The sequence below is a fragment of the Chelonoidis abingdonii genome, chromosome 11 (genome assembly GCF_003597395.2).
Source record: "Chelonoidis abingdonii isolate Lonesome George chromosome 11, CheloAbing_2.0, whole genome shotgun sequence".
Taxonomy (NCBI): Eukaryota; Metazoa; Chordata; order Testudines; family Testudinidae; genus Chelonoidis; species Chelonoidis abingdonii.
The window spans coordinates 12,449,781-12,473,232 of NC_133779.1; the positions used below are offsets into that span (position 1 = coordinate 12,449,781).

The 23,452-nt window shown below is 46.1% G+C and overlaps 1 protein-coding gene across 1 annotated transcript in view; it reads right to left on the reverse strand.

Annotated features, from left to right (window-relative positions):
* Positions 1-23,452, reverse strand: part of LOC116828228 (butyrophilin-like protein 9) — a 100,447-nt gene that overhangs the window by 20,898 nt on the left and 56,097 nt on the right.

The window sequence follows — 23,452 nt, forward strand, 5'->3', positions numbered from 1 at the left end:
TGTCCTATAACCATGGGTTCGCCCTAGCTAAAGATCCAGTCATTGAGGAGATCTTCTCTTTCAAGGTGGATTACGGCGAACTTCTGGTGTTGCACCCGAAAGTACCATGGGCGCAGGCCTGATAATGAGCTCAGGGTTCGCAGCACGAATGGGTGAGAAGGTGGTATCAGCTCGTGCTGGGCAAAGGGGTATCTCAGACGCCGGCAGTAATAGAGGAGAACAGTCAGGAACAGATGATTCTTGATTCGGTGTCTCGCCAGAATACGTGAAGTCAGACAACTCAACTGAAGATGTGTCCTGAGGAATGGCATGACCTGGCAACAGCTGATCTACATGTTGCCATCTAGTGAGATTATCTGAAGTCTGGACTGTATAGGAAACTGGTCTTGTTGGAGTGATGATCGTGGCAGGGACCCATTTAGCTCCGGAAGTATAATTCCGAGCCAAAACTGGCTGTCCCGAGCTGAAGGTCCAGTCTTTTGCTCTGGGTGCCCATCTGATGACTTGATATTGCTGCTGACATTGCACAATTTGTCGGGGTTCAGAAGATTTTAGGAGATGAAAGCACATGCACAGCTGTCATTCCATCATTAGAAAGGCCGGGGATGCCTGGGTCGTAGCATGAGGTGTGTTTCTGTAGGATAGTAAGAAGGCATCTAGATGCTTTTGAATGGAGTGTTGTCCCCTTGCCAGTTTCAAAGCTTGTTTCATAGTCTGCACAAATCTTGTAGATAAGCCATTGGTGGATGGATGATATGGTGCTGACATGATTTGGTATATCCCATTTGCCTTCATAAAATTTTGAAACTCCTGAGAGACGAACTGCAGTCCGTTGTCACTCACAAGTTGTTCTGGCAGACCAAAACAACTAAAGAGTCCCTGTAGTTTTTGGATAGTAGTCTCTGCAGTAGTAGACTGCATTATAGAAACTTCTGGCCATTTAGAATGGGCATCTACTACCAACAAGAACATGCTTCCTTCAAGGGGACCAGTGAAGTCAATGTGAATACATTGCCACGGGTTTTCAGGCCCATCCCATGGGTGTAGGGGTGCCCACTGGGGTGCATTCCTGACACCCTGACATGACATGCAAACTTTTGCCTTCTCTTCAATAGCACTGTCCAATCCAGGCCACCAAAAATAGCTTTGTGCAATTTCCTTCATGTGCACTATTCCACAGTGACCGGAATGTAGCTGTTCTAACATCTGTGATCTCAGTGGTGATGGGATAATGACACGTCTCCCACGCAACAAACAACCAGATTGGATCAATAACTCCGTCCTCCTGGACATGTAGGTAACAAGGTCATGTGAGACTTGAAAGGTTTGTCAAGATTTTCCATGCATCACCAGGTCCATAACTTGGGACAAAACTGGGTCAACGAGAGTTGCCTTCTCTATCTGAGTTGCGGTCATGGGTATATTCTCTACCTGTTCAAAGTACAAGATTTCCTTTTGGGCACTATCTTGATGTTTGACTGGCAAAAGCAACCTTGAGAAGCCATCTGCATTCCCGTGCAGAGTGGATTTCCGATATTTGATTTCATATCTGTGTGCTGAAAGTAACAATGTCGAACATTGCATACGACTCACAACTAATGGGGGAATGCCTGTGTAGGATCCAAAAATGGATGTCAGAGGTCAATGGTCTGTGAGAAGAGTAAACTTCTGCCCAAACAGGTACTGAGGAAACTTCCAAATTCCAAAAACGGTTCCCAATGTCTCACGTTAGATTTGGGCATAGTTAGTTTCTGCATTGCTTAGAGTGTGTGAAGCAAAAGCAATAGGTCTGTCTTCTCCCGAAGGCATAATGTGCGACACAACTGCTCCCACTCCATAAGGGGAGACATCTCAGGCCAACTATAGGGGCAAGGATGGATCAAAGTGTGTTAGAACTTTAGAATTTAGCAATGCATCCTTACCTTTGTTAAATGCAACATCACAGGCTTCAGTCCACTTCCACGTCATGTTCTGCCCAAGGAGTTCATGTAGTGGTTTTAGCAGTGTGGCTGTGAGATGAACTTTCCATAATAGTTCAATAGTCCTGGAAACGAGCGCAGCTGGCCAACATTTCGAGGTGGGGGAGCCTCCAGAATAGCTTTAACTTTTGCAGGGACCTTATGAAGATCCACAGCATCAATGATGTGTTCCAAATATTCAACAGAGGGCTGCAAGAATTCACATTTTCCTTTGCGAACTCGTAGGCCATACTTTTCCAGTCTTTGTAGGGTGGCCTCTAAATTCTTTACGTGATCCTCTTCATTCCTTCCAGTGACCAGGATGTCATCCAGATAGCACTGAACTCCTGACAAGCCACACAAGATCTCGTCCATACCCCTCTGGAACAAGGCGGGAGGAGACGTTATTCCGAAGGGTAGGCGACAGTATCGATAAAGCCTCTTATGAGTTACAATAGACAACAGCTCTTGGGATTTCTCATCAATGTGCATCTGTAAATATGCTTGACTCAGATCAATCTTACTGAACTTTTATCCCCCAGCCAGGCCTGCGAAGAGGTCATCGATGCGGGGAAGCGAGTATTGCTCTGCACAAAACACTGGGTTGACAGTGACTTTAAAAACACCGCAAATCTGGAGGGAGCCATCTTTCTTCACTATTGGAACGATAGGAGTGGCCCATGGGCTATGGGTAACTGGTATTAGGATTCCATTCGTGACCAGGTGCTCCAGGTCCGCTTCAACTTTTGTCTTGATGGGATATGGCACAGTTTGGGCTTTCAGCTATTTTGGTGGACTGTCAGGTTTATTGTTCAATGTCACAGTGATTCCCTTCATAGTTCCCAGATCTTCTCCAAAATCAGCAGCATGTTTCCTTAGTATAGAGGTCAGACTGGTTTCTTCTTTAGTCATTCGGTGTACATTTGCCCAATTCAGCTGAATCTTCCCAAGCCAAGACCTACCCATTAAGGCTGGGTGATTACCTCTCACCGCAAACACTGGCAATTTAACAGCCTGTCCATTGAGCTCCACCTTAACATCAATAGTGCCCAACATGGGCACAGCTTCTCCCATATACGTATTCAGAACAGTTTTTTTTCCTTAAGCAGAAGATGCTGTAGCTTTTATTTATACACAGTCTCAGAGAATAGCGAGACGGCTGCACCGGTGTCCAGTTCCATGCGTATAGGTTTTCCGTCCAACAATGAGGTTACTCAGTATTCATGTGAGCCCACTGCCAAAGACAAAACATGCAGTGGCACTTCCTCTTGCGATGAGGTGTCACCTTGATCATCCTTGGTCTGCTCTAGGGTATGCCGGGCTCCCCTTTTGGTCGGCCAGACCACAGGCCTCTTTTTCTTTTGTTTACAGGCACACTCAATGTGTCCCTTTTTGCCACAGTGTCGACACACCAGGTCCTTACACCAGCATTCTGACGCCTGGTGACCCGGCTTACCACAGTGGTAACATTCCTGACTCTGCACAGTTTTGTGGGTAGGTTCTTGTGACACTTTATGCACCCTAGGGGATGCACTGATGGATTGTGCCTCCTTTGTAGCCAGTTCCATGGAGACAGCAATATCAACAGCCTTCTGTAAGGTGAGCTGAACCTCTATCAATAGGCGTTTCCGTATAGCTTCATTGTACAGGCCACACACTAACCTGTCACGCAGGGGATCATTTAACATCTCTAAATTCACAGAGTTCTGTCAGCTTTCTCAAAGTTGCTACAAATTGTACAACTGTTTCATCATCTTTTTGGTCTCTTTTGTGGAACCTATATCTTTCAGCAATTACCAGTGGTTTGGGGGAAAAATGGGACCCCAGGATTTCCATGTCACTGTAAGATTTAATCTCTGGCTTAACAGGCTATATAGTAAGCTGTGTGGCACAGAGTAGGTCTTAGCCCCTACAACACTTTAGAATACTGGCACCTTCTTCGCTTCTGTAATGTCATTTGCAATAACAAAAAGCTCAAAACGCTCAGTAGACACATGCCATTGCACTATATTCTCATCAAAATTTCCAGTGGCCTGGACAGAGTAGCCATGGTTTTAGTTTCAGTTTCACAGTCAGTGCCAACAAGCAGTTTTTTGTTTGTTTATTTGTGCTTTACTTTGACTTCTACTTCTTTCTGTTGCTGGGACAGCACAAGGATCCCACCCTCGTTGTCACTTGTTATATCCTTGGGTGCAGTTTAGGAAGAAATCACTTGAGACCACAGAGCAGCAAGCTTACAAAGCAACCATTTATTTACAGACACTGAGCTGACCTAACCAGCCAAAGCTGGCTGGGCTATCCCCTAATAATCTAACTCAGTTGCCATAGGAACAAAAACCAGGACAACCAAATACACAACAATGACCCCCACCCTGAGGCTGTAAGAGGAGCTGAACGTCTGCCCCAGGGTCAGTGTCTCGGGGTTTCATCCATTTCTGATGGGTGTTTTCACAAATGTTGCTGCTGGGTTTACAGGTTCTGGGATGTCACTGCATCTGTGTGTTATTGTCAGTAAATCTGGAAAGTCTGTTTTGGATCATAGAAAGCATTTCATTCAGGGCAGCTTCTTAAAAGAGCCTGCTCCTCTTAACTTTTCTCCGGGGAGGAGGGAACTTGTCTGGGGTGTGGAAGACCCACATTTGGAACCCACTTTGGAGCAGGGCCTTGAATTTAGCATGTGCGACCTAACCCACAGGGTACAGATCATTCTTCTGTTGAAGCTGTTCCACTTCACTACTCAAATATTAATTGGGCCATAAAACAAATGAGAATGACTCTATAGGCTGGGGATTGAGGGTCTCAGCTGGGTAGTAGGAGCTAGGGTTTCATACCCTTCTCAGAATGAAGAAGAGAAAAGATTTGAGTCAGCTTCTCCTGCCTCCTGATTACCTTAATCCCCTGGCTGGAGAGCCACTCTTCTACTCTTCGGCCAAGGAATAGCAAATTGTTACTTAGTGTTTAGGGGTCAAACACGCACTTCTGAAGCTGGCCTGAAAAGATTACTAAAAGCTTTGTCCTGCTAAAATTCATTTTCGTTCGCCAAAACTGCATTTTTTGACAAGTAAACTATTAGTGTAGAAATTTTGTACCAGATTTATTTGTGAGAATTTAAACGGTTTGTTGTTGTGGGATTGTTTGTGAGTACTGGGACTGCCCACAAAGCAGTTTGTTTGAAGGTTTGTGACTGCTGGGCTTGTATTTTTATTTGAGTAGGTGCATCCATGGGCACTGGGACAATTTCTACAGTGGATTGTTCTTGGAGAGTTGTCCATAAGTGCTGAGGTTACTCATATGTCGGGGCTGTATGCACACTCGTTTGTTATCGTTGGGTCTTTTTATGAGCTGCGAGGCCACTCCTACTGGTTTGTTGCTTTAGGGTTGTTTATGAGTGTTGATGCTGCAGTCACCCTGGATTTGTAGGATTGTCCATTGAGACTATTCATATGTCGGGGCTATCTGCACATTGGCTTGTTATCAAAAGGTCTTTTTGTGAGCTGTGAGCCCACTCCTGCTGGTTAGTTATTGTAGGGTTGCTTGTGAATGCAGGAACTGTGGTTGCTATTGTAGGTCTGCTCATGAACGCTGGGTTCGTTGTTAATAACAATTGTGATGTGGAATGAGAATCCACAGTTGTTTCCACTTGTAAATTGCCACCCTGGTTAGAATGAAACTCCCACCTGGGATGAGGCTGTTTTATGGGCAGGGGAGGTGACTTCACTGCTGAGGGGAGATCTCCCTGTATTTCTCTGCTTTGATTCCCCATTTCTGCCTCAAAGCAGAAGCTTCCCATCTCCCCAAAAGTCATCCCTTTCAGGGTTGGTTTTTTTTTAGAAACCCTGGTGCTGGGATAAGGACAGGTCTGTGGATTTGGGCCCAGCCCCAGAAAAAGTCCCGCTGTGTGAGTGAGCAGCTGAACCTATCCATAGCTGGGAAGAGCAATCCTAGTGAGTGCCCCCTCACATTAAGACCCGCCCTCCCACTAGGGTGACCAGATATCAAGTGTGAAAAATCAGGATGGGGCGGGGGGTAATGGGCATCTATATAAGAAAAAGCCTCAAATCTTAGGACTGTCCCTATAAAATCAGGACATCTGGTCACCCTACCCCACACACAATGTGACATGTGACTCAGGGGAACGGGGGCAGTCACAGCATGTGCTGCTGGAGGAAATGAGGTCATGCCCCATCCCTGTGTCTGTGCCCTGGAGCAGAAGCAACCCTTGAACCTAAAGTGTCAGGGAATGTCGACAAGTGGCAGCCCAGATCCATGAGGATGCAGCAAGTAGGAGCAGAGGCAGCGATGTGAGTGCACTGGATTAACCCATTTTTTATTGGTTTTTACCCATGTGTCTTTGGCAACGTCAGCGCTGGTTTATATTGCTTTTTGAAATGATGTTACTTCTTCTGCACACTGGCTTGTTTATTTTGTGGTTGTCCCTGTGGGGTCAGACCCTGTGTCTGTGCACATACTGATGTGTTGTCATTTCCAGGTCCATAACCGTTTCAGATTTGCACTGGCTGTCAATGCCCTTATGAAGCACACAGATGTTATTTGCCCTGGCTTTAGAGGGGTAAACTGAGGCACCCAGACAGGAAGAGACTTACCAAAGCTCATACGATGAGTCAATGCCACAGCTGGGAATAAAAACTATTAGCCCCATGACCCTTCTTCCCACCCTCTGCAATAGAAAGTCTCACATGTTGTCAGTGCACAGAACTGACACCATTGGCCATGGAAGCAAAACATAACCGGAGGCTGGAATCTGTCTGGATTAAGGTGCAGTGGTAGTTACACCATAGCCAGGCTTGTGTTAAAGACATTTGTGTTTTGACAGTGGAAGGAATGGTGACTATTCTGTGTTTTGAGTGAGCTTTAATGAAACAAGCCAGGGTTGTAATGTTCAGTCAGTGATGGACTCTTTGGCGTATTGATTGTACAATTTGTAGTTCTCAAAACTTTATGATAAGCTATTGAAAAATGGATGTGTTCGTGATCCAATCACAGATGTGGTCCACATTTGAATATATCATTTCTTCTATAACAGGAATTCCAAGAGTACCAATTTTAGGTCAGTCCACGGCATATAACAAGTACTTTTAAAAGGCAATGTTAAATTTGTGTGCCAATCTGAAGCTACCAAATTTTAATTTGATGACAAAAAATGTGGCATGGCAAAAGGACTAAAAATGAGAGAGAGAAAGAGAGAGAGAGAGATCTAGGGCTACAGCCAGGGTGGGTCAAGTGGGGCAGCTGCTTAGGGCACAAAACCAGTGGGGTGGAAAAATGGGGTGGGAACAGAGGTGACACATAAAGCCCTGTTCATTGGGGGTTGTTTGGGCCAGCCACATGTGGCCGGGCTCGGGGAGGATGCACCACCTCCACCCCCGACTCACCTCAGCAGGCCACTCAGCCACCCAGGTTGTAGGGGGAGGCACAACCAAAAATTTAAGGGAGGGAGGGCACACTCACCCCAGGTGCTAAAAGTCCTAATTATGGCTCTGCCTAGGACCCAGGTCTCTAAGATGACAAACCTCATTCTGGTCATTTACTGCATCACCCACACTGCCTTTCAGAGTGATGAACACAGGCTGGGTTATCACATTTCTATTCAGCATAAGCCACATCCCTTTTCCCAGAGCCAGAGTAAAAGCCATGATTCTTGATCAACCATATTCTACTGCTGACAAGTGAATACTCGAGTATCCCGTTTAGAAAGGGTTTGTCACGTCCTTCTCCAGTAGCTGGTCTAAAACGAAGCCAGCAAGTACTCATGTGGTTCAGATAACAAGGGCCTGACCTGGGTATCTGACAAGGGTTCAAGCCATGTTGCTGATCTACATTGAGGTGAGTGTCTTCATGTTCTGGTTTTGTACAGCACCTAGCACAATGGGATCCTAGTCCATGACTGGGGTCGTAGGTGCTACCACACCACAGCGCAAAAAATAATAATTGCAATCTGGCTTTGTGGGATTCACACAGTGAGGAGCCAACTTAAAAATAGCTTTTGTACTTAAAATGATGATAATCTGTAAATTATGGTGTGAATCTCCAAAATACTGTAACCAAGTTACTGTGCTGGCTAGATCTGTGAGTGTGTTTCTTGACTGGACACTTAATCTGAGGAGTCCCTTCTCAATAAGCTGGCCAAATGATTCACTGGTGCAATTTAGAATCAAACACATTGAGATACAAGTATGTAGCCAATACTTATAACTTCAAATACAAAAATGATACATGCATACAAATAGCATAATCATAACCAGCAAATCATAATATATTCATAGACACCTCACTCAACACCTCACTCAACAACTTTTGTACAATATTTGCTACAAATATAAAACAGTGGTAGCAACAATGATCTATGCGGTCACATTCATGTCAATAACGACACACTCCCCTTCTCTCTAGATTTTTTACAAAGCTATCTTCCTATTAAGCATGTGGGTTACACTTACAGTCTAACATCTGAATTGCAATGCTCCACTGGAGACAGAAGAATATCCAGGTAGGGTATGGAATAGCGAAGCAGGAACAGAGACCTCGTTCCTTGGTTCCTCATCCAGCACTTTTCCCAGCTGATTTTGACACTATTATTTATATAACAGGACTTTTCAGTGACTCCAGTTAAGCTCAGGGCCCCCTTTGCACTGGGTGCTGCACAGGCACCAAGGGCTGGACTGCAGGGGGAAATTGACCAGCAGAACTATACTGGTCTTACTAACTCACTACAGGTATCCCAGGATAACTCCCCAGGGGACACTCTTATTCCAGTTTACAAGGGGCTTTATCCAGTTTAGTTTGTCACTTTGAAAATGGTGTAAACTAACCCTGACAAAACCGGTCTAGGAGTTAACCCAGGATGATCGTAGTGATCCATTTTCCTGTGCAGATGAACCCTTAGAGAGAGACAGCCCCTGCCCATAAGAGTTCCCAGTCTAAGGGTGGGGAGGGGTTCACCAGCATCTGAAGGATTTAAGAGAATGAGGCAGTGGGCACAATCACACACTTGTGTTCTGAAATCCCTTAGGGGCTTTGGGAATTCTCCCCTTAGACAAGGCAGAATTATTATCCCCATTTCACAGATGGGGAGCTGAGCCCAGAGAGATGAAGTGACAGGCCCAAGGATGGTGTAGTAGAGCTGGAACTTGAACCCTAAGCTCTCTGAAGTTCCACTCTGGTGCTTAAACATGAGCCCAGCCTCTCCCCCTAATTCTGTAGTCTCTCTGCAGGAGGGATTATTTGTACGGAAGGAAGGAGCTGGGCTGGGCTGTCTGGCTGGGACAGTTCATGGCAGGTCTAAGCTCTGACAGAGCTCGGTGTGACCGTGGCCTGGCTGGGAGTGAGCAGAGATCTGCAGGCTGCAGGGCAGAGTGACTGACAGGGGAAGGGATGGGGAATGAGGGAGGCTGGAGGAGTTACCTGGGCAAAGGGTGTTACTGCAGGGGCCTATTGTACAGCAGTGACCAATGATGTCACCCTTCTCAGAACTGGTATCTCCCCAGACCCTTCTCCTCTCCCACTCATAGTTTAGTTCACTTTGGAAGTGAGTTTAGCACCACTTGAATTAGGGCTTTAATTCTGAGTAAGAGTGTCCACACAGGAATTTAATAAAGTTTTATTAACCCACTTTAAATTCATACCTTTAGTTAATTCAGATTAATTTTCCTGAGCATCCCTGTGTAGATAAAACCTTAAAGGCTCCAGCACCAGGAGACTAATACAAAGAGCCCAACACTGATTATTTTTAAAAGTCTCTTGTTTTTTTAAGCCAATCTCATGATTTGGGTGGCCTGACTTGTGATTTTTGAGCACTGGGGGGTGGCAAAGCTAAAGAAAAGCCAGCTGAGAGGGAGGAAAGTGGGTGGGCTATCGTCTGAATAAAGCTGAAGCAGAAGACTCTGGTCACAAAGAAGATGATGCTTTTTTTTTCCCTCGACAGTTCGTTTTCTTAATTATCTGAAAGTTGAAAGCTGCCCCGAGTCGCTGTGGACATGTGCCAGGGAGCTCAAAGCCCTGCAGAAAAGGGCTTCTCTGGATGGTTAAACACGCTACGCTGAAAGAGCTTGAACTAGCAACACAAAACAAAGGTACAAGAGCGAAAGAACAATTCCCAAATCCACCAGGGTCTGCAGCATGATCCAGAGACATTGCTCAGGTGCTGATTATTCCAAGAACAGGGACTCTGTCACTCATTTAAAAGCTCACAACACAGCCAGAATTTGCAGAGTTTATCTCTCAGGCTAGATTTTCCAAAACATTCAGGACCCAGCAGCTGTCAATCGTTCTCAAATGAGGGTTTTTATCAGCTGCTGGGTGCTGGCACTTAGAAACCTGGCCATCAGTTTAAAATTCCTGTCAAATAACAGCTCAAAATCATGCACCAAAGCATTGTAATTGCTTCATGCAGTGACTACTTTCCAGGGAGCCAAATTCTGGTAGGATGTTCTCTTGCATTCACGTGGCTCCATTCTGTGGACTAATTAGTCTTGTAACTAATACTTTTTGCTTGAGATTTATATTTTATCACATCCCTACAAACCCACATGATGTTAAACACACCTGGAAATTCAAAGGTGACCCTGATGCTGTTGTCAGTTCTATTGATTTCACAGCACATCTCATAATATTCACTGCTTTTCTTAAGGACCAGCAGCTGAGGTGCTGGGATTACGTGAGAATCTTGGATTTTGTTGAAATGTGTACATTTCTAACCCTCCTGGTTGTGAAGAACACCTGGAAAACCTGACCTGACCTCCATACAGTCAAACATCAGAAGTCAAATAAAAGCAAATAAAATGCATAACTAAAAAAAAAAAAAAATCACGAATTCTTAAGGGAACCTTGAGATTTTGGGGGAGCTGCCTCATGATTTCTGTACTGTTTGGGTTGGCAATGGAATCTCTGAACAGCTAAGTGGACTTGGGAGCTGAGCTGTTGATATAAAAGAGTCAAAGGATAGCAATACAGAGTTTGGTTTTTTTCCCACTTTTATTCAGAAGAAACATTTTTCCCCAAAAGGTAAAGAGGCTGCATGTGCCCTGAGAATATTCCAGTGTCCTACAGCACTTTGGGTGCTGTGCATTGTCCAGCTATGACCCTGGAGAAGGTCACACACTTCCTTGACACATGGACTCTACAATTCCCTCTGATTTTGGGAGGTTCTGTGATGCGGCTGCGCACTGACGAGTCCTGCATTTCAGCAAGTGGAGCATTAATGACGTCTGTCCTGCTGCAAAGCAATAGTCGTGTATGTCAGTGTCTCTTCTCTGTGGGATGGTGGATCCTTTAAGAAAAAACATGATAATGTTACTTTTCTGCTAAACCAACCTAAAGCCAGACAATGTCCACCTGACAGCACAGCTGTACGTACATCAGGAACAGTCCTGATGGGAATCTAGGATGGGAAACACCAATGGCCCCACTTCCTACCCCTCCATAAACCCCTCGGAGGCAGGCAGCTCAGATTTCCCCCTCCCCAGCCTTAGTTTGGCCCTTTTCTGCTCCACAGACATCCGGGGTTTGCCCTGACACCTGCAGCAGAGGAGCCCTTCTCCTTTTCTCCATGCCAGCTGCCCCATCGAGGTAGTGCAAGGTTCTCTCTGTGATGGGCTGTTATTATAGATTCATAGACTTTAAGGTCAGAAGGGACCACTGTGATTATCTAGTTTGACTTCCTTCACATCGCAGGCCAAAGAACCTCACCCACCCACTCCTGTAAAAGACCCCTAACTTCTTGCTGAGTCACTGGAGTCCTCAGATCATGATTTAAAGACTTCAAGTTACAGAGACTCCATAATTATTACACTATTTTAAACCTGAAAGTGACCCATGCCCCATGCTGCAGAGCAAGACAACCACACCCCATGGTCTCTGCCAAGCTGATATGGGGGGGAATTCCTTCCCAACCCCAAATATGTCACTCAGTTGGAACCTGAGCATGTGGGCAAGATCCACCAACCAGACACCTGGCAATGAATTCTCTGTAGTAAGTCAGAACCTGACCTATCTAGTGTCCCATCATGGACTGTTGGAGATATTTGCTGCTAGCAGTTGCAGATCGACTACATGAGGTTGTAGACAGTCTCATCATACCATCCCCTCCATAAACTTATCAAGCCAGTTCATTTTTTTGCCCCAACTGCTCCCCTTGGGAGGCTGTTCCAGAACTTCACTCCTCTGATGGTTAGAAACTTTCATCTAAGTTCTAGCCTAACCTTGTTGATGGCCAGTTTATTCCATTCGTTCTGGGATCCACACTGGTACTTAACTTTAATAACTCCTCTCCCTCCCTGGTACTTATCGCGCTGATGTGTTTATGGAGAGCAATCATATCTCCCCTCAGCCTTCATTTGGTTAGGCTAAACAAGCCAAGCTCTTTGAGTCTCTTCTCAGAAGGTGGGTTCACCATTCTTCAGATCATCCTAGTAGCCCTTCTCTGCACCTGTCCAGTTTGAATTCATCTTTCTTAAACATGGGAGACCAGAACTGCACACAGTATTCCAGATGAGGTCTCCCCAGTGCCTTGTATAATGGTGATAACACTTCCCTGTTATACACGTCCAATGTACAATGGTAATAACACTGTACAATTTAATAATGGTAATAAGTCTGTACAACAGTAATACATCTTAGGACTGCATTAGCCTTTTTCATTCAGTGTAGTTTTTTTCCTGTCTTGTTTCATATTTTGATCATTGCTGTTATTAATGCCAATATTTATTATTATGGTTCTATGTACATTTTTTGAACTGTTGTTATGCTGGAGATTGGGTGGCTCCCAACAAGCACGTCTTTCATCTATGGGCAATCGCAGCACCTTGCTGAAATGGTGGCTGTGATATCCACCTTCCACTCAGGCTAAATAAGGGAATCATTTAATGCTCCTTTATTTAGTTTTAGCTGAAGCAATGGGAAACCACCACCCAAGGACTAGACCACAGAGAAGTCTGGGCATGGTCCAAGAGAGTTCCTCAGGGTCTGATAAGAAAAGAAGGGCTGTTTGAGAGAAGCAACAGAAACACCTCAGAACAACTAGAGAAAGCAAAAAGAAAGCCAGATACGGCTAGAGGAGCACTTGTAGCAGAACCCTGTGAAAAAAGCTGAGAGAGAAAGGCTGTTGGGCATAATGCTGGCTGGAAAGAGGCTTGGAGCTGGAATCAAATAAAGTGCCTTGTGTTGTCTGGTTCCTGTTCTGTTCAGGGAAACAGGACTTTGTAGATGTTATGTAAATAAATGGGATTCCCTAAACAAACATACCTGACTCTGTCATCACATTCTCCTCTCAGTGTAGCTATGCTCAAGACCCGGAATAATGGCTCACTACTTGGGTCAAAGGGAAACCTATATAAAAAAAAAAAAAAAAATTCCCCTCTCACCCCTATGGTTGGTATGTGTCTTCCTCAACCTCGGGTCCTCTACCAGAGGCCTGGGAGTTTGAGGGTTCTGCGCAGTATCTTAGCTGTTCCTAGCACTGCACTCTTCTGACAGAGCTCTGATGTTGTTCCGGATCTGTTGGAGCCATCACCAGCTTAGAGTCACAGCCCGAGTGCTCTACCACACTGGACCACTTTGGCCTTCCTCTTCCACATCCCTCACAAGTTCTCTTTCAGGCCCTGACTTCTCCCAGCTCTCAATTCCTTCTCCTGATGTTGTCGATACTTGGCACTGCTATATTCTATCACCACCAGCTGGTCTTCTGTCGCTTCTATTACCACGAAATCTGGTTATTGGCCAAGTACCCTCCTGTCTTCTGGATCTGGAAGTCCCACAAGAACTAGCCCCTGCTATCTCCCAACCTTCTGTGGAATCTCCATCTGTCTTGGAGGGTCTAGCCCATAACATGTGCAGATGTCCTGAACACAATGCCGAGCCACTTGGTTGTGCCGTTCAGTTGTATGCTGTTCTCCTGCATCTTACATCCTGCCCACTATTGTGGACTGTCTCTGAGGCCTCTCTCACAGTCTGCCACCTTGGGTCCCTCTAGTGTGGGTAAGACCCTTGCTTCAAAATGGATCTGTGCCAGTGCCTGGTTCTGTGCTGCTATGATCAGCCTCAGGTGCTGTCTTTAGTCCAGACACTCTTCCACCCACGTGGTAGGATTGTCCAGTGTCAGCCACCTCAGCTATCTGTCGATGGTACATCCCATGCAGGGTCTTGTCTTGCCATGGCACTTCTTCTGCTTGGTCTTCCTCCCATGTCTGCTGCTGCCTCAGGCATTCTCTCAGCAGCTCATCTTTGGGGGCCATCTTACTGATGTACTCCTGGATGTTCCGGGTTTCGTCCAAGACAGTGGCTTTGACGCTCACCAAGCCCCGCCCGCCTTCTTTCCGGCTGGTATACAGTCTCTGGGTGTTGGACTTGGGGTGGAAACCTCCGTGCATTGTGAGGAGCTTCCGGGTCTTCACATCGGCAGCTTCCATGTCCTCGTTTGGCCAGCTCACTATACCAGCAGGGTATCTGATGACCGGCAGGGCGTATCTGTTGATGGCGTGGATCTTGTTCTTCCCACTGAGCTGGCTCTTCAAGACCTGTCTTATCCTTTGGTGATACTTGGATGTTGCTGTCTTCCTTGCCTCCTCATCATGGTTTCCATGTGACTGTGGGACGTCTGCAAGGGAACAGAACCGTCCAACTACCGACCAATATATATATATATATATATAATTTTCATAGGGTTAAATCAGATTCTGAATACACAGGAGTCATAAATATCCCTGTAAGTCGTAACCTGTCGTACAGTCATTTACTAAAAGCTCTAAGGGATAAATCAGTGTTTGTCAGTATAAGAACAGCCAAAGTAATACTAGGAAAATCTCTGAAAAGCGAATGAGACTCCAACTCTCTGAGATCACTTGAGTTCTTTGCCTCCAGCTTTCAGAAAAAGATCTCCCTGGTGATGACATGGTTATCAAATGTCACATCTACTGGAATGGATTTGTAGGGGTGTGTGTGAAAATCAGGCTGTAATGGGTTGCTAACTTCAACCTTAATTTTGAGGAGACCAGCTATGCCTCCATGATAGCAGCGCACAGCTCTTGCCTTTGTGGAAATGTTTTAAACGCTCAATAAAATGTTACATATTAAAATAACAGTAATACTAGGACAGAATTTCAGTGACCCAAACTCTTGGAGTGGGAGCTTGGAGAAAGGGATGGAGTGGGGACAGGGCCTGGGGTGGGGCGATCTGAGTATGTCAGTGCCTATGCATGATACCCAGGGTCTGTGCATTGTGAGACCATGCATGTCCCACTGACACATATATCGCATGCAAACCCATTGGTGGAAGTTCTGCCCTCATGGAAGTCAATAGGAAACTCCCAGAATTTCATCCCTTGCCTGTCCTCGTTCCCCTTTGAGAGGCCCATGGTGGGGGGGTTACCAGCCACTGGAGCTGGGGCTTCACTAATAGGATCTGCCTCACTAGAGTCGATTCCCACTTGGGTAACATTTTGAAGGAGGTTTTCAAACTTGCCTGGGGGATTTCACCATCTAGTTCCCAGGAGTTTTAATGGGAACTTTGAAACCTTGAACATCTCTGCCTTGATTGTTTGTTTGACTGCAGAGGCAGGTGGAGAAAGCCCCTTTGCAGCAGCATAGATTTTCAGGCCATGAGGGATTCTCCCCTATCACTGTGGTGTGGAGTTTGGGAAGGATGTTTTCCTCTCACCTGGATGTGTGTCTGTGTGTCCGTGGGGTGCAGGGTAACAGCACTTATGGGAGGAAACTACCTGCTCCTGGGTGGAGATCTGGGACAGCAGCAATGAGACCAGGGTTACAGACACAATCAGAAGCCTGAGAATCCTGAGTAAATCCATGTTCCAAGCCCACGGGTCACTGCCGAGCTGGAACAGGCAAACAAAGCGCTCTTTTCTATCACTTCATTTTGTCCTTAATAAAAGCTGCGACTCACCTTGGTGCTTACCAGACAATCCACTGAGGCATCTGGGGAGAGAATGACAGTTACGCATGGTCACTGGATGTAAAAGCCCTTAAGGGAATGCACATTGCTGGGCATGAACTATAACCCCGCAGCTCCCACCTCTCCCCGAGCCAGGGCAAGACTTCCCCATGGGCAGCACTGAGCACAATGGGGCCTGATCCTGAGCAGGGTCGCTAGGTGATACCAAAGCCGAAGGATTTAATATGGCTGCTGGAGATGTTCTGTCAGCAAATGGAGCATTGTCTGTCGGTGTTTCAACAGAGCTATTTTGTCACACACTGATGTGGCTTTTGGCAGAAAGTTTCAACATTTTGTTCAAAAAAGGAGTACCCCCAAACTGAACTATTTATTCAAAACCAGATATCTTCTGTTTCAAAATACCAGTATGGTGTCACATGGGAATTCTAGTTCAGTTGCCCTGTGTTGATGTTTTCCACTACAGATCGGGCTGCCTGATTGGGCTTCATCTCCCATGATGCACTGCAACCAGGGAGTCCCATGATGTACTATTTCCTGTCAGCAAGAGGGGAGAATGGAAAAATTGAAAAGAGCCCTGCAGAGGGCAACAAAAATGATTAGGGGGCTGAAGCACATGACTTATGAGGAGAGGCTGAGAGAACTGGGATTGTTTAGGCTACAGAAGGAAAAAAAGAGGGGGGATTTGATAGTTGCTTTCAACTACCTGAAAGGGGGTTCCAAAGAGGATGGATCGAGACTGTTTTCAGTGGAACCTGATATCAGAACAACGAGTAATAGTCTCAAGTTGCAGTGGGGGAGGTTTAAGTTGGATATTAGGAAAAACTTTTTCACTAGGAGGGCGGTGAAGCACTGGAATGGGTTACTTAGGGAGGTGGTGGAATCTCCTTCCTTAGAGGTTTTTAAGGTCAGGCTTGACAAATCCCTGGCTGGAATGATTTAGTTGAGAATTGGTCCTGCTTTGAGCAGGGGGTAGGACTAGATGACCTCCTGGGTCCCTTCCAATCCTGATATTCTATGATTCTGTGTTCAAAGAGACCAGGAGCACGAGGCACTCTTGCACCAATATGAATTGATTTTTTTTTCTTTTAAATCTCAAGTATTTTGATTTTTGATAGTTCAGTGAAAAGTAGAAAGTTCCCAAAGAAAATTTTGAGAAAAATAAAACAAATTATTTTTTATCTATATCTTCCACAGGAAAAAACCCTATTTTCCAACCAGGTCGAGGACTTTATGATCCCCAGATTAATTTTCATTTTTTTAATTGAAAATATAAAATTAACAAGCCAGACTCTAAATGGAACAAAGGTTGTGTGTGACTGTACTTCTCAGGGGGCTAAAGCTCCCTTTGGGAAGTGACACTACACTCCTCAGGGCTTCCAAATATGTTGAGGATTTAGGGATTTTTTAAACAATATTTTTCTCTATTTATACTTTGAACCTCACATACTCTGAGATAAGAATATCCCCCACATACTTATCTCGGCCTTCAGCCTTGGTCCTCACAATACAGCCAATGGGTGGGCACCAATTGCCAGACAAGGCATAGTCTGTTGGGACTTATTGCTGTGTTGTCACATCCTGGTCCACATTTGCATAGGGCAGGAAGGACTGGTCAGCACTGGGCAGACCCAGCTCTCTGTGAAGATGGTGGAACACTTTCCAATGGGAGCTTTCCCCAGGATGTGTCTTTTCAATGAAGGAAGGGAAGTGGTAATGCTTTGGCTCAATCTCCTAATCCATTACAATGCACAACTGGGTATAACAGGCAAAGGTTGGGATGAAGGAACCTCAGGGACTCAGATGCATGTGCCCTGGGACCCTGGGAACTCTTTTGCCACATTCACTTTTATCACAGGCAATTTGTTGGTCTAATTCTTGGCCAGACAGTCTGATCTAGGATGTGTCCATCCTCCACCAATTAACACAATTACTCCCAGTCCCTGCATTTTTCCCTCATGTGTAGGTGAAGCCAGCAACCACAGTACTCTCCAAAAGTTCTTACTTTCAATATGATCTTCAGGCATGTTGCTGGTGTTATGCTGGACACGTTCCCTGTAGGGAGTAATAAGGACAGAGGGTATCAGTGATGTCATGTGCTCTCTCTCTGTCACCTGGTGACATTGAGTCTGTTTTCAGAGATTCAACTGTAAGTAGGTTTCTTCCTATGGCTGGTTCTGCTGCTAGAACCTTACATCTCCATTCAGCTCACACTCAGTGGAAAGGCAGCAAATCGTATGTCTGGGTAGATCAGGGAACATAGCAGCTTCGCCATTTACGCAGGGAAAGTCTAATAAAGCTGAGACTTGAACATCCTGTTCTAATTCAGCAAAATGGCCAAGAAACCAACTAACCAAAACCTCACTAGCCAGCATGGAGTTAAGCTTGGAGGGAACTGAAAATCACTGACATCTCAGGACAGAAGTTGAAAAGAACATTGTTGTTTTCACAAAGTTAGAACTGGGTGACTTTTTTCAACAGAAATTATTTTCACAATTGTTTAACCCAAATCTAATGTTTAGCCAAAAACAGTTGGATTTTAATGAACTTTCAATAAAAATATCTTAAAGAGACAGTGTTCATTTTGTTTTCTTTCTAATGGACATTTTGTTTGTTTCACTTTGAATTTTTTGTCAAACACCACCCACAATTTCTGTGAAAATGTTGAACCAGGGCTGGTTGCTCCCCCCGACATGTCCATCTGGGCTGGGGCCATTAGGATTTGCTGGAGTCCCTCTTGGGGCAATGCGCAGCTGATAAATCTGCTCTGAGCTCCGGGGCTGTGAGGCTGGCATGGGCCAAGCAGGGCTTAGAACGAGCATATGGGCCCTGTGGCCCTCAAAAGGGCTGCAGTGGGCCTGATGGGCTGCAGAAGGTGACTGGGAAGTCAGAGGGAGAGGGGAGCAGGAGTTGGGGGGAGCCCTGAGTGGCAGGAGCTGACTGCAGAGCAATGGGGAGTGTCTGTGTGTGGTGGGCAGGGGGAGGGATCCCTCAGAGCCCCTGACAGGGTGATGGGCAGAGAGCGAGCCAGCAGCACTTAGCAGCTTCCCTGATACTAGGGGCAGCCTGGGGCCCAATGAGTGGGTCCCCCGGGCCATGCTGCAGAGGCAATTGGCTCAGATCCCTCTCAGCACTGCGCATTGTTAACATGTACAGCACACTCTGAATCCCCACAGGCATCCCTGCTGCCCAGGTCTCCCCAGTAGAGAAATCACGGCCGCTCTGAGGGAACCCGTGTTTTGGGGTAAGTCCATGTGTGGACACGCCGAGCGTGGCACTAAACCAGCTTCAGCCAATGGAGCTAACGCTGGGTGTTACCCAAAGCAGCTGGATGAGTTGGAGACCTTTGGATCCCAGCCGGGACCAGCCACTCCCAGCCCCACCCCAGAAGAACAGACTCGATTCTAGGGAACTGGCAGGGTTAGTTGGTGGCCGACCACCCCAAACATTCCCTGAATGTAAAACACGGTCACTTTCATTCTTTCACACGTGTAGGGACCGTTTTCCAACACACTCACTCTGCTGCCCAAAAATTCGATAGGAACACACCGCTTTGGCAAACCCATTCTTTAAAGCATCTCCTCGTAACCCCTGATCCTATCCCAACCAGGGAGTTCATCCTGCCCTGGACTTTTCAAAAATTCCTGCACAACAACCAGACTGAAACCCCCTGCAGCAGCACAGCTGAGCTCCACTCAGAAACCGGAGTGGCTGCCAGCCCTTCCATGAGACAGAGAGAAGAGAACCAGAATGGAAATGAGACTGGAGATGGAATAATCTCCTCCTACCTTTGATCCCTTGGTAGAGACGTAACTGGAAGGCAGTGAAACAATGTGATCGTAGACTCGATTCATTGTGGGCAGAAAGAGAGAGAGAGAGGGAAAGTAAGCGACATGGCCCCAATTCATCATGGTATTGAAGCAGAGCTCCGTCCACATGGCCCAGTCCAGCCCAATGCTCTTCTCCACCAGAAATTTAGTTCCGGTCTCATGGCATTTGATGTTCTATGTAAAGCCCCAGTTCTGAGAGTCAGGGGATTCAGTGAGAATCTCGGCTTTCATTAAAAAAAAAAACACAAATAAATTTATAACCCTCCTGTTTGGGGAGAAAAGCCTGAAGATGTGACCCAAAGGTCCCCAAAGATCAAATCCCCCAGGCAAATACAAAAAACTCACACTGATGACTTGTTGGAAATCCCATGAGTTTTAAGCCAGTCTCAAGATTGTTGGGGTGACTAGAGTGCTGTGAAAGCTTGGGGCTGGGGATGCTGTGTGAGAAAGGTTGGCAGGGCAGAGCTGTGTCCAGAGCTCTAGATTCAGAGTTCTTAGGTCCAGATTCAGGAAACCACTTACATATGGGCACAGGTGTACGGGCCCTTCCTGACTAGGAGATGTCTTCCTGAACTGCAGCCTTAGGTACCTGTGTGTCGATATTCCATCCATACACATGCCCCTGGCTGAGTCTTAGGTTGTGACCATCTCTGGGGCAGGGACTGTCCCCTTCATTACTGATCTGTGCAGCGCCTGGCACAGTGGGGTCCTGATCCCTGATTGGGGCTCCAGGGCACTACAGTAACATCCTAATAAATAATGTACCATGCCTAGCACAGTGGGGCTCTGATCCCTGACTGGATCCCCAAAGTGCTACCATAATATAAATAATTAATCACAATGATAATCCATTTCATCATCTCTTTGATCTTTCTACTCAGCCAGCCTCCCAAAACTGAATGATCAATTTCATTGTGTCTCTGGTCATCTCTCTCCTCCCATCACAGACACACTGGGTACAGGGGATCTCAGGGGGTGTCTCTGCCACATCTGTCTGTACATTTGCTAACATGGCTTGGCCTCACTGTCATACCCACCTTTCTTTCCCAGCAGACAAAGCACCACAGCCAGAACCAGGAGGGCAGGGATTGTAATTCCCAACAGGAGCTTTAGATCCAGTCCTAGGAAAGAACCTCGATGTGAATGGCCTCTCCAAGCAGCCACCGGCAAGTCCCCACTGGCTGGAGCTGGCTGAGTCCTGTGGTAAGTGGTCATCCCTAATATCCTCGTGAACATACCAGGGAACTCACCCCGCAGCTATCTTCTAGGTCACATTAGTGGCTGTTCTTTGGTAGTAGAGTTGGTTGACATGTTTCCACAATTTTTTTTGACCCAACATTATTTTAATCCGAACATTGTTTAACTGAAATCAAAAACTTTTCCCCAGACAATTCACATCCAAGGACCTTTTTAGTCTTTCCAGAAAAATAATTATGAAATTAAAAACAATGTTTTGTTTAGTTTTGAATTGACTTTTTTTTTTTCATTTTGTTTTTCAAAAGACATAAATAGAAGGAAAATGTTCATAGAACCATAGATTATTAGGGTTGGAAGGGACCTCAGGAGATCATCTAGTCCAACCCCCTGCTCAAAACAGGACCAATCCCCAAATGGCCCCCTCAAAGATTGAACTCACAACTGTGGGTTTAGCAGGCCAATGCTCAAACCACTGAGCTATCCTTGCCCCCCCCGGCTTTCTGTTGAAAGGAAACAAAACAAAACTCTCCATGTTTCTAACTGACAGTTTTGTCTCATTTTAGTTCTGAAAACCCAAAACAAAGGAAAATGTCTAGTTGAAATGAGGCCAAATGAATTTTTTTCTTGAATTTCATGAATACTTTTTAATCAAAACATTGGACTATGCTTAAGTGTTGAATGAAATTCCTGGCAGGAGTCACTAGGAGGCGCTGTTACACAAAGTCTGACACCATATTTTCCTTGCAAGGAGAGGAGGTCCACACAGCCTTTGCAAACATATCCTGTAGGTGTTGGTTTGCTGATGCAGATGCTTTGGGGGGGGTTGGGGCAAATAGCCAAGTTTGGACTCTGCCAACATCAGTCCCTGGGACTCTGTTGCTCCCTAAGAACTGAGCACTGGTGCTAGGCTGAGATTCCTGAAAAAGGGTTTTGCCCACATGCTGTTTATGACACCTCTATTCCAGGACTCAAGTACAGCGCGTAAATAACTAATTACATAGAGAAAAAGAATATGTGAGCCCAGGTGTGATGATGCATATGGTGCCTCCTGCCAGAGCAACAACAAATACAGTGAGTGAAGTGAGAGAAAATAATTCACTGGCTCCCAGTTTAACAGAAGGGGTCTGTGAACTCCAGATGAAACTTGCCCATCAGAAGGGTTTGGGATTCCCTCTTTGAAAGAGCCATTTTCCTGTTGTGCAAAGATGTTGCCCAGCCAGGGCCGGCGCTTCCATTAGGCGACCCTAGATGGTCACCTAGGGCACCAGGATTCGGGGGGTGGCATTTTGTGTGCTTCCCACAGGGCACACTGGAGCTTCTGGTTCTGCTCCTGCCACACCATCGAAGAAGGACCTTCTGCCAACGTGCTGCAGAAAACAGCAGCAGGCAACTGAGCAGCTTAATGACTACCGCTGTCACCTGCAGCATTTCGGTGGAGGGTCCTTCTTCGGCAACCCGATGGGAGTGGAACCGGAAGCTCCCGCGCGCCTCATGGGGAGTGCACAAAATGCCGCCCCTCGAATTCTGCCTAGGGCACCAGAAACCCTGGAACTGCTCCTGTGCCCAGCTCAGCAATGCTGGTTAAAGTCTGGGAGAGAGCGCAGCATTGGCAAGCATGTCACCTGTTGGGTGTTTCCTCTACATCAATTGTCACAGCAATCGCACTCAGACTAGGGGTTGTCCAGTCCAGGACTCAAGTTTCCTCAAATAGAATCCACCAGATAAAGAAATGATTCAGAATCAGTTACCTTGGGGGAGGTGGGAACCCCTGATATCACCACTGGAACAGCCTTCCAAGGGGAGCAGTGGGGGCAAAAGACATATCTGGCTTCAAGACTCAGCTTGATACATTAATGGAGGGGATGGTATGATGGGATAGCCTGATTTTGGCAATTAATTGATCTTTGACTATTAGCGGCAAATATGCCCAATGGCCTGTGATACGATGTTAGATGGGGTGTGAGTTAAGTTACTACAGAGAATTCTTTCCTGGGTGCTGGCTGGTGAGTCTTGGCCACATGCTCAGGGTTTAGCTGATCGCCATATTTGGGGTTAGGTAAGGATTTTCCTCCAGGGCAGATTGGCAGAGGCCCTAGGGGGTTTTCGCCTTCCTCTGCAGTGTGGGGCACGGGTCACTTGCTGGAGGATTCTCTGCACCTTGAAGTCTTTAAACCATGATTTGAGGACTTCAATAGACCAGGCATAGTTAGGGGTTTGCTACAGGAGTGGGTGGGTGAGATTCTGTGACCTGCACTATGCAGGAGGTCAGACTAGACAATCATAACGGTCCCTTCTGACTTTAAAATCTATGATTCTATGACTGTATGACACTGCTGGAGTCACTACCTAGGCAATAAATATGTAAGAGACCAGAGCAGACCATGGCCCCACTCCAGGCCCATAAAGAAGACAGGGATCAATTGGTCTCCATGTCCACTGAAGGTAGAACAGGAAGTAATGGGCTTAATCTGAAGCAAGGGAAATTTAGGTTAGATGTTGGGGAAAACTTTCTAACAATAATGGTAGTTAATCACTGGAACAGCTTCCAG